General features: G+C 35.6%; 1 long non-coding RNA gene across 1 annotated transcript; it reads left to right on the top strand.

The window, feature by feature from the left end:
• LOC122169587 lies at positions 1-3,892 on the top strand. Its single transcript, XR_006171596.1, has 3 exons — positions 1-86; positions 1,920-2,615; positions 3,813-3,892. It is a non-coding gene; the product is annotated as an uncharacterized LOC122169587 (long non-coding RNA).
• Positions 3,893-12,420: the final 8,528 nt, after the last annotated feature.

Genomic DNA, 12,420 nt, shown 5'->3' with positions numbered 1-12,420 from the left:
CCGAGGTGCTGAGCCGTGCGGGACTTGCAGCTGTCCGAGGTGCTGAGCAGCGCCGCGCCCGGGCGGCATCATGGTGTTTGCTCCAGGTAAGGGCAGCCGCTTCGGGTGCCTACCCCAGGGAGACCAGCGGGAAGGCCCTGGCCACGCCGGAGAGTCTGCTCCGGGGTCTGTGAGGGAGGGAGTACCAGCTGAACCAGTACTACTGCCGGGCAGGGATAGGAGGTTTCATAGGGAGGGATTCAGCTGAAGGCTATAAGGGTCACCCCTATGGTTCCATCAGGGGCAGGAACCTTAGACGTGCAAGGGGTTTTGCACATTAGACTGCACAAAAGAAGGGTCAGGGAGGGGAATGGAGCCCTGCAATGCCTCGGGAGTGAATGCCCCCAGCACTGGTGGCTGTCAATGAAACAAGCTCTGAATCTCTGGAGTTATTTTACAAAATTCCACCATCACTACTCCCCCCTCTCCCTTACTCCCCTCGAAGTATTAGAATGGAAGTGTACAGAAAGTTTGTTCAGGCCAGTTGTTACTGGAACAAAATTGAAGACTTCAGCAGAATCTCATGTGACACTTCACTCCATAAGGGAGTTTTGCTACATGGTATAACTGTACTACACCAGAAAGAAACTGTAGAGAACCTGCATTGGATGTAATACATTCTGCTTACAAGTCGGCAATTTATTGTTCAGATATGGATGAGAGGCCTAGTAGCTCCCAGATATTATAGTCATGCATAATATTTTCTGTAGTGAGATGACTTGCAATTCATTTCTTTAAAAATGCATAGCTGTCAGTAAAATAGTGAGTCGATAGAAAATGGAAAGTGAATGCTGCAACTTGACAATGAAGAATTATTGAAGCCTTTGTTTTGCAAGGCTTACAGAAGTTTTGCTTTCCTTTGAAATTTCATGTCTCATCTGTGAAGGGGTAAGAACCCAAAACTTTTACACCCTCATTAAATGAAAATTATCTTGGGGTTCACTTTCCTAACTGAACAGCTGAAAGGCTAACCTTTTGGGAGATAAATATCCCCCTTCAATAATCAGAAGTTGACTTTGCCTCTCATACTGCCAAGTTGTGGACTAATATACTGCTTTCCCATAGAGACTGTCCTGAAGTTGGGATCAAGTTGTTTATCTCAATAGAACCAGCCACTGTTTTATGTAGTATACCTTTCAGTATCAGTGGCTTTTTTCTGAGTTCCTTTTATCTGACAGTCTGTCACCACTAACTGAACTCATTTTTTAAATGCACTATGAGACTGAAATACTGCAGGATGAGATTACCTCTAAAATAATGTAAATGCATTGTTTTTTGTCATCCTCAAAGACTGACAATTATTAAAAACCAGATCTCATTAATAGCTGCATAAATTGTTCTTTTCACAACCCTAATCCATAAAGAAAAAAAAATCTGTCTTGTATAATCATTCTTCTCAGCCTATTTTTACATAAAGAAAAGCCCTTGGTTTCCTTGCAAATGTCATAATGTACGTAGGGTAACTAAATAGGAATTTGTAGAAGAGATGATAAAATAATCAGAGAGGTTTGACAATCTACAGAGCATGCCTGAGTGGATTACATTTTTGCTGATCGCTTTTCTTCACTGTCAGTCAGCTTTACCCTGGCATTCTCTCTTGTTTCTGTATGTGTATATTTTAAAAATCAGGGGTTTGTACATCTTTAATATCTTCATAGTAGGTATAGATGTGGCTATATCACATAGGAACTCAATACATTTAATAAGAAGTTGGGTTTCATTTTCCTGTCTTAACTTTCTGATTTTATTGTACTGTGATGAATGACCTGATCTCAATTTCATTTATTTGTTTCTTATGGTTTGGGGAGGGGAGCGGGGGAATAAGATGAAATAGAAAAAGATCTGTCTATTTATAAATGGTTGTACATTATATTCTTTAGGCTCAAAATTATAAGCATGCTTCAAGAAGAGGAAAAACACAGACACACAAACACTCACATGTGCACACAAAGAAAACAAACTAAAAAAAATCTCTTCAAGGAAAAGTTTGTTTAGCTGAAGACAAAGGTAATTATTTGCATGTCAACGAGATGAGGCTTTACATTATTGAAGAGCACTGGATTGATGTGCTATGTTCATAAACTAGCAAGTAGCAAAAGCCTACCAAATTAAAACATAAGTTTTTAAAGGCGAAGACAACTACCTATTGATGGAACAGAGATTTTACTTTTAATCTTCAACTCTTTTTCCTAGCTCTTACAACCAGCTGCTAAAAACAGCAACAACAACAAATCCTACAACATTAGACAAAAATAAACCAAAACCACAGGCTTCATTATTATTGAAATGGATGTGTAAAAAAATATTACATAAAGATCATTATTTTACTAAAGAAAAATAGACATTCTTGCTCACTCTGCCTTGTTCTGGCAAGTATGTTGCTGCTTACAGGTGTGTGCAAAAAGCAACTATTCATATCTGATCTTCCTTCACACCCAATTTTCACTAACTTTGACTCTTGGTTTAAATTGCTGTATAGTCTGCTGGAGAAAAGAACTGAGAAGAAGACCATTTTTCCTTGTATGATTTAATCTGACTGGAGCTTCATTGTACTTTCCTGTGGAGGTTAACTTATGGTAGGTTGGTATAGGAAATGAAATGCCAACACTAGATGTCTGGGAGATCATTCTACCTAGAGGATTCCCACATGATACAGCTGTTTATAATACTACTGTTGTAATAGGTGATTATCCATATAATGGAAATGTAGACAAACTGTTACTTTGCAATGTTTAGTTTGTTTAGCTAAATGTTTAGCTTTTCCTGAATTTAATTGCTTCAAGCAGAAGTAGACTAGAAAGTTTTACTTATCATCAAATGTAAGGATGGAGGACTGCAGTATGGAAACATGACATTTCCAGTGTTTGGATTATGCCATAAAGAAGCTGTTGAAGTGAAAGGTTGTCTTAGGAGACCTCAGAAGATAATAGATTCTGAACTTTAAAAATAAAACAAAAATTTGTCCTATTAGCATACAAAGGATTGATATTTGTAAATAATTCTACAACTTATTGCAAGGTAATAAATGAAGAGTTATTAAAATGTTTCTTTTTTTCTAAAACATCAGGAAAAATCATGAAGGGATGACTTTTGAATGCAGCAAGCTAGCTCTATCGTTGGTTTGAAAAGGTCACTTCCAATATCAGGCCATCTATCCGTAACATCAGTATCTATCAATCATTTTAAATGCTCCTAATCAATGTTATGCTACTTTATTTTCAATATACTTACAGTTACTTTTCAATAATAATAATAACAATAATAAAAAAGCAAACCCAAAAACAGAAGGTCTTGGGCATACTCTGTGCTTATTCAAGGCCCCAAAACTTTTCATATGGAACATTAAAATTAAAATGGAAAAAAAGTGGGGTTTTTTTTTCTGATTCATCTGAACAAGGGGGATACAAAAGATGTTTATCATTCTCCCAGGATTTTTTCTAATGCTATTTTGCACATGAATCACTCCAACACTTTTGCCTTAACCTTCTACCCTCTGCGTGTCTGCACTGATAAAGCACAAAGGTTGCCTGCATTTCAAAACTAGCTTGGAATCTTGTTAAAGGTATATGCTACCAAATGGGTTTCCTAAGCAACTCTCTCACTAGGACATCACTTAAAAGATTATTTTAGTATCTGTTGAGATTTTTACTCTATAATGTAAGACTGTAAGATATTACCAAATTAGAATCACGTGGCAGGTTATTACTGTTTCACCAAATCAATACTGTACCATGCTATGTTTTGTTAAAAATGAATTTGTATATTTTTTTCAGAAAAGAATTTGTTTTGATCTGGATACGTCAGGAAAGACTACAGCATTTATATTGGCAGCTTATCAGAACATTTCTATCCTTTAAGTATCTACTTTGAATTGTGCAATTCCATCCTTCAGTTGATTCTTGTTATTTTTCAGTGTAATTTTGAAGGTTTCTTCTTACCTAAATCCAAAAACTCATTGGCTTTTCTCATGAAGGAGGAAGAGGTAGTAAATCATTTTTTTAATCAATATTTCTCTGTAAAAAAGATGTGTGAAAACGCTTGAAGTTTGAAGATATTTAGACATTGCAGAAGTCAGAATGTTCACTGCTTGGCACCTTTCTTCTGCAACAGCAATTCAAACAGCTTTTCAGCTAGCTCTTCACAAGCACAGTCTTCACAGTGGCTGACTAGTGGCTTATATTAAAAGAATTATTCATAGATAAGAGTTGGTAATAATAAGTCATATAGTCATTATTAATGTCTTTATTAGCACTGTTTTCCAAAAGCCAAATTGTGAGTGTGCAATGGGAATGAGTTACATTGACCTGTAAAGTTTCTTCCTCCAGACTGTTACTCTTCCATATGAATTGCTCTTAGTTCTCACAGACATACATAATATGATTCTAACCTTGTAAGCTTTAACATGATAATGGAAATTAAATACCATGGAATACAGCAAAGCTTTAGATTTCTCCCTTTATCTTCAATCTTACACATTAGGTATTTCATTAAGGACTTAACATATCATGTTTACACGTAAGAAGTTAAGCATAAGTTCTTTGCAAGCAATGTATGAAGTAATTTCTTCATAGGCCTTCTGAAATTATCTGAGAGATTAGCCATTTTTGTTATGTTCTTTCCCTAATATTTTGCAAGAATAAGAATAAGATTTTATTACTGCTATTATTATTTGCAAGAATAAGATTTATTATTTTTTAAGAAGTTGCAATTGGAGCAGAATCTTTATTGATGTTAACAGAAATGAGAAGATGACCTGAATAGCCATAAAATTCCAATAGAATGCCTTGCCAAGGAAGTCAATGCAGGTGAGCTCTGTGCTGGTATCATCTGACCCAGCAAATGCTTGTAGTCATGTTGTCAGAAGATGCTGTCTTCTTTCTTAAAGTCTGAAATTTTCTGCCTGAAGAAGTAAGTTGAGCCATGCAGATATTTCTGTAAGGCAAGTGTAATCTCCTGTGGATTACTTTCATTTGCTTCACTTTGTAGTATGCATATGTGATAGAATGACACTATTTTCTTACTTTGATCAGGGAATCAATTTACCATTTATCAGTATAAAGGTCATGCATACCCATTACTACATTTGTTAAATAATCAGATCAACCTTACCTTCTGTCTTGAAGTAACCTTTCTCTTTAGAGGGAAAAATACTTCTCTGGAAAGTTTGATCCAAGAGAGGAAAACGGCATAGATACACTGTCAGATTGCAGCTGTGAAAATGCACCTCTTCGAAGGCACATTCTAAATTTATATAATCTTTTATACACTTTGTCTTGTAACTTTGCATATACACATACATATATGTATATATTCATCCACAATTTATAACAACCTTAATATACACCTTTCAAACTCATTTCACATTCTGAAATAAGCAGGACACTTTTCCTATACAGTTGTTACAGCTTGCAGAATATTATCACTGATTTGCTGGCTTTTGACAAATTACATTGCCTTTTCCTTATTTTCTTTACATTAAAAGCAAAAAACAAACAAACAAATAAACAAAAAACCATGCAGAGTGAGATATTGCAAATTTTGATTAAGCTTTACAGAGCTGAAGACCAAAAACTGTGGGCACTGCAGAAATATGAACACAACAGCTAACAGTGGAGCATGGCACCTTTGAAAAGTTTAACCCATGCTACATAGTGATGGATAGCAAAAGCCTTTTAACACCTATAAAAGGTAGGTGGGGGATTCAGTGAGGCTCTGTGTGAGCTCACAAATGATATTTTTTGGTACAGAATTAGAAGGCCTAAATGTTATGTCACTTTCTGTGCCTAAAATGTTCTTTTGACTGGTAACATCTGAGCACCTAAGTAATAGAAAATAGAAGTTTAATGGCACACAATTTCTAACTGTATCTGTAACACTAGACTTCTCCTTTCCATGTAGAAGCACAGCATTTGATACAGAGATGTTTCTTACTTCCTACTTGAAGTGTGTCTTCTAAAAGAAATAGCAAAATCGTGCAGATTAAGATAATTTTTTTTTTTTTAATTTTAGAGAAGCTGGCCCCGCATATTTTTTAGAAAGTATCTTATTTTAAGTACACTGAGCTCTACTTTAGTAGTAGAAAAAAAGAAAGAACCCTGGTCAGTTAATGTTGACCTGTAGTGTTAGTTCAAGAAATTTTTATTCTAACAACAAAATCTGAGTATCACGCTAATGGATTTATGTCTGGCAGAATATTCAGTGACTACTACTTTGAACTGCATCCAGTCTACAAAGCTATGAACATGTAGTTCTTAAACAACGAGACCATTACTATGCATGAAGATACTGAGTAAATGTATAAACTGAAGTTTATAATCTGTCTTAGTTAATCTTATTAAAATACAACAATAAATCTTATAAAACATGTTGAAAAATTCTTAAGAATAGCTTAAACATCTGTAGATCTCAACAACTTCTTAATCTGAAAAATGTTGAAAGCTTCATATTGGTTGGCATATTTCAAGTATTATGGAATAATTCACCAGGGACTTATAAAAATAATATTGATATATAAAACTAAACCAAAAGCTATGGTTCTTACATCTATGCTTTTCTCCGAAAGAGAAAAGCACAGTGGACAAAAAATTATGAAAAGGTGATATGGTTATAACGTATTACTTTGGAGGTATTTTCTTGTCCTTAGGGAAAGTCTATCTGCATTTCTTCTCTTTCCATCATTCTTTGATTTGTGTTCAAAGCAAAGCTGTTTTCATTTTTGTGCTTTCTTTTTTATCCAAAGTAGTCTGTGTTGGCCTTCTCCCTAACCTCCTCTTCTTCTTGTGGTTGCACAGCACTAGTCAAGGACTGAGGTTAGACAGGAAATGTAACTGAACTATAACTTCTCTGGTGAAAGCGAGGGAGTGTTAAAAATCTTCTGACCACTACAGGTTAGGGAACTGGAAAAATCTGGTAGTCCTACATGAAAGTATTCCTGATATCTTAGAAGCACAGAATGGCTTGGGTTGGAAAGGATCTCAAGGATCAACAGCTCCAAGCCCCTGTCACAGTCAGGCCACCAACTTCTATTTAATCTACTAACTGTCTAATACTAGACCTTCAGTTTACTTCCTCCTTCCTCAAGTAATCAGGACAACTGAGTTTCCTTAGAAACCTGACAGTTACCATTCAGAAACTCATAGAGCTCCATTCTGAGGCATGAGTAACAGTACTGGACAGAACTAATTTTAATACAATGAAGAGTGCACATGCGGGGTTTTTTTTTCCTTTTTTTTTTTTTTTTCTTTTCTTTCTTTTTTCTCTCTCCTGCTTTATGTTTTTCCCCCCTTAATGCTTCAGTCTAGGACCTTTTCATGAGATCTGAGCTGGCATCATTACTGATACTGCTATAAATTGGATCTCTAATCCTTAATGGCACATGCATAAAGTTGGTTTTGTGCGCATGTTTGAAAGTATATAGCCCTTATAACTGATGTGTTCATTCATTTTGGATGTAACTAATATGAATCATCAATGTTTCCTGATTATGGATGATGTGCAGCCTCATCTTTTATACCTCTTTTGCCAATTATGGATTCCAGTGCTGAAAATCCAGCACAAACCAATTAAGTAGTGCACAGAAGGAGATTTTTAACCATTGTGATTTGCAGATTATAAAATATTCCCCAGTAGATTCTCACCTGTAATTTCCATTCTGTGACTAGGAAAATTGAGAGATATGCCACTGCCTAAAGCCAGCAGGAGGGTAAAGAACAGATTTTAACTCTTCTTTGCAGTAGAAGACCAGTGTTGATGCAGTGATGCAAGACCAATGTAGTTAATTACTACCACATGTACACTTTATGTTATTTGCAAACTTGCCAGAATCTTCACTTTTTTGTGAGAATTACAGTTTATAAACAAAGATTAGCTGATGTCCTGTAACTTGTCTGATAAATATATGCTTGACCCTATGATAAAATTTTATCATCATGGTCTTGCTTATATGTATTTTCATTCCAATTTAAATGTCACCTGTACTGTTGGTTTGTTTGTAAAACTATCAGTAGTATTTTCCAGTGGAATAGAAATAGACTTACCAGAGAGTTATATTTTTGTTGGATTGTTATTATTTTTATTAATCATGGGGGAAAAAAAAATCTAATATTGCAGTGCTGCAGAAAAAAATTATAATGGTTAACTATTCCAAACCAAAGTAATATATTCTTAAAACAAATGGTAATGCTTCTAGTTATAGATATATTTACACAATCTCTTGCAAAACACTGCTAGTTTTTGTTTCATATCTCTTTCAAATTGAGAAATTTTGTATAAATCAAACTTGTAGCTAATGGAAATATATTTTGGGTAACTGAATTCTAAATTGTTCTGATGCTTGCTTAGAGAAATACGGTTTCACTGTATTTAAAAATGGCTGAACTCAAAGCTGTTTAAAAATAAAAAATCCTTTTTTTCCAAGAGAACAGCTATAGAGGTATTCACTTGCTAGAATTAAACTACGTTTGTTATTCCCATGAAGCAGATGTTAAACTTTTAACCTCTGATGTATGGCCCTTGGGGTTCACAGAACCTGATGGAGGAGTTAAGTTGTTCTCTTTAAATGCAGGTTTGTATTGTGTCTCAGGGCCAAATGAGACCTAACCTGCAGGAAGATATGAGATGCATGTGTCACAAGTTTTGAGAAAAATGGATTTAAATTAAAGGCATTATTTTTGTTCTAGGAAAAACAATAAACATGCTTAAAAAGCAAAAAAGATAACTGAGAGATAGTAGAAATTTGTTGAGATTACAGAGGTAGGATGTTCATATATGGTCATTCATGCTCACATGTGACTAATGCCTTCTCAAAAAGCATGGGATAAATTATTTGTAGGCTATGCTTTCCAAGAGTCTGAAGTTCTTTCCTACCACAGCTCATTCATCATTTTGCCCCTGCTCTAATTCCATGTGAAAAATTGTACTTCTGTTTTAAAATATTTTAAAATATTGATACTTCATCCACTGAAAGATGCCTTGTTCCCCCACAGTTTATTCCCATAATCTGGTGATCTGGGATGGATTTATATCTCTGCAAGAACGGGGTCTGTGGTTGCAAGAAGAACGGGGTCTGTAGCTTCATGACAGTATCCCTAACAGTTCTATGAAAATATATGGTGGATAACTTTATGAACTGCTGATTCACATAAATTATGTTTTGCTAAGTATTAATTAGTAAGAATGTTTATAAATCTTACTAAATTTAACAAGCAGTAAACTGAAAGGGAAAAGGCACAAGAGACTGCTTTGATCTCAGGCTGGAAAGGAAGCGAATCTCGGTGCTCTGAAGAAGGTAAAGTAAGTAAATGAGAAAAAGGTCCATGTACAACCAGATGGAAGTTCTTCAAGACTCAATCTGTGTTCAGCACTCTTTCTCTATTGTTACTGATTTCGATTTTTACTTTTCTAGGTATATTCCATAGTCTAGAATCATCAGAGTATAAGATCTCCCACACAAGGTATCCTTGAACTTAAACCTAATACTCATTCTAGGAATTTAAAATTTGAACTTGCTTTAAATGTGTTTATTTTTTCAGGGCTTTTGTGTGTGTGTGTGTATGTTGTTATTGGCTTTTTAATTTTTCTAAATTGCTAGCAATTTTTTCTTCATGAGGCTTCAGAACAGCCAAGGAAATTTTTAGATATTAATATATGGCACTAATTTTACATGAAAGTGGAATACGTGACTGATTCCCAAAGCCATTCTAAGACTTTGAAGTTCTGCACATCTTTCACATTGTATTTTCAATTGCAGAACCAAAGTGGAGTTTGCAGTATAACTGCAGTTAACTGCAGAGAATGACTAGAAAAGGTTTTCTGACATGAAGGGGATTTTTCATGTTGATGTGGCCATTAGACAAGGGAAACTTGTAAGAAGAATGATATTTCTGCTGTAATGTAATGTTTTACCAGCAAATAATTCAACTGAAATTTTGTCATGGAATTTTTATTAACATTATTCTTCAAATCTTAAAAAAAAAAAACAAAAACTTAGCTGTATCTTATTAACACTTGATTAGCCAAATACAAATGCTTAGACGCAGGGAAGATATCTATATTTTACCTTATTGGTAATAGTATTAGTATGTGATTCCTACAATGCCTTATTAATTCCGTAGGCACTCCAAGTTCTGCATTTATTCGTGTCCACAGCAGTCTGTATCTTAGCAAACTGGAGCAGTTTGATAGACATTTTCCTGCTCAGTCCCTTTGGGATACTTGCATGAGTCATTGCTGTTTTCCTTAGTCAGTCGCTCTCTTCTAAGTGCAGAATATCAATAAAGAAGTGACCTTCTCAGAAAGCAGCTTTGTGCTGGCTGTTTTCTTTGAAATGAATAGCTGGAAGAAAGAGGGAATAATGGGAACAGCCTTCCAGACATTGCTGTTTACTCCTTCAGGAAGTGAAAAAGTTCTATGGCAGCCTAACTAGATGGAGTCACAAAATCACATCATGGTTGAGGTTGGAAATGACTTGTGGAGGTCATCTGATCCAACATCCCTTTCAAGCAGGCCACCCAGAGCAGGGTGCCCAGGCCCACGTTTCAGCAGCTTTTGATGATCTCTGCGGGAGAAAATTTCACAGCCTCTCTGGGCAGCCTTTGCTAGTGCTTCATCACTCACAGAGCACGGAAGTACTTTCCTGGTGTTGGGAGTGAGCCAATTTGTGTCCACTGCCTCATGTTCTGTCCCTGGGCACCCTGGAAAGAGCCTGGCTCTATCCTAATATCACTCTCTAGGTGTTTATGGACATTTTTGAGATACCGCTGAGCCTTCTCCGGGCCAGACAGTTCCAGCTTTCAGCTTCTCAACTTTCTCCTTAAGAGAAGCTCCAGTCCTTCATCATCTTTTTGGCCCTTTGCTGGACTCAATCCTATGTGTTTATGTCTCTATTGCATGAGGAAGGTTGAGGCAGAACTGGATACAGTACCCCAGAAGTGGTCTCACCAGTGCTGAGGGGAGTGGAAGGATCTCCTACTATCACATGCTAGAAACAAAAAAAAGCTGAACCCACATCTCTCAGGTGAATTACTGCTGTATTTTCCTGTGTTCAGCATTATTAAGCCATTCAGTATCTGATGAGGAATAAGAGGAAAAAGTGAAGAAATTTCTGTTTTTTGTAATCCTCTTGAACAGGAGTCCTTTTACAGCAACTTCAGTACCTGAAATTCTTAGGGCTTCACAAATTGTGAAAGATTATTTATCTGAGTTAGGGCAAAATAACCTAGTTTCACAAATGCGTTGGAAGATGGTCCTTTTGAAAGTACCCTATAATTCTGACATTTGAAAAAAAAAAAATGTTAAAATTTTTACTGTCTTTAGCCAGAAGATGACATTAACTACGATTGAAAGCTTAAGCCATACAAGAAAAGTTAAGGTAAGGTCAGAAAAAAACAAACAAATACCCACATGCATTTATCCTCATTTATCAGCTATGATTGGAAACAAAAATATAAAGAAAGCCCTATACTAGATTTAAAGAAAAAAAATGTGTCACATAGCTCTAGGTCCTAGAAATCTTCTTGAGCAGAGCCACTGTTCTGAGAGGCAGCTGGGATTTTTTTTTCCACCTGGGCTATTATCATCCTAAATATGTTATATTGATGGAAAGTTGTTACATGTTTGATTGTGCTTCTTTATGTCCTTTCTGTGCATACCTAAACTATCAGAAGTAGTTCAGAGGTTTCTATCTGCTTTGTTTATTTTCCTGGCACATACCAACACTGTCCAACAAGGAGATGTAATCAAGGTCTCACTTAAATGAATTGTATTTAAATGTCGGCTTTGCTCCATGACAAATAACTGAAAAACACAGGTAACCATACTAATATATATTTACATATATATATATAGTTCAGATTTTTTACAATAAGAAGAATAAAATAAATCGCGAAGTGCTCCAAAAGAAAGAAAAATCAGTAATTTTCAGCAACAACGTGATTGCAGACAGTATGCTTTTAAAAATAAAATCTGATTTCTTTTGGTGATGGGGGTTGGTAAACTGATCACATTTCATATACCTTTGTACCCCAATCCAGCATACTCATTTGCATTTACAGATTCACTCACATTGAGGATTTCACATTTATCCATACTTTTGGTAACGTATCTTCCGAACGCTGAGTTGGCTGATACTTTTCAGCCCAGCAAGACTAATTCATTGTGTAATAATGTGAGTTCATACTTGAGCAGTAGAGTAATATCTGTACATTACTGTTAAATCGAATCATAGAATCACAAGATTGAAAAAGACCTACAAGATCATCTACTTCAATTAACCTCCTGTCACCATTACTGTTACTGTTATTACCCAGTAAGTTACTAAAGCTAGTAATCTTGATACAGTTGCATGTTGATTTTAAATTTCATATATTTTATTTCAATAGAAAA

This window comes from Centrocercus urophasianus, unplaced genomic scaffold, assembly GCF_019232065.1.
Source record: "Centrocercus urophasianus isolate 14NV4802_14NV808 unplaced genomic scaffold, USGS_Curo_1.0 seq_11, whole genome shotgun sequence".
Lineage (NCBI taxonomy): Eukaryota > Metazoa > Chordata > Aves > Galliformes > Phasianidae > Centrocercus > Centrocercus urophasianus.
This window is presented reverse-complemented; position numbering and strand designations above follow the sequence as displayed.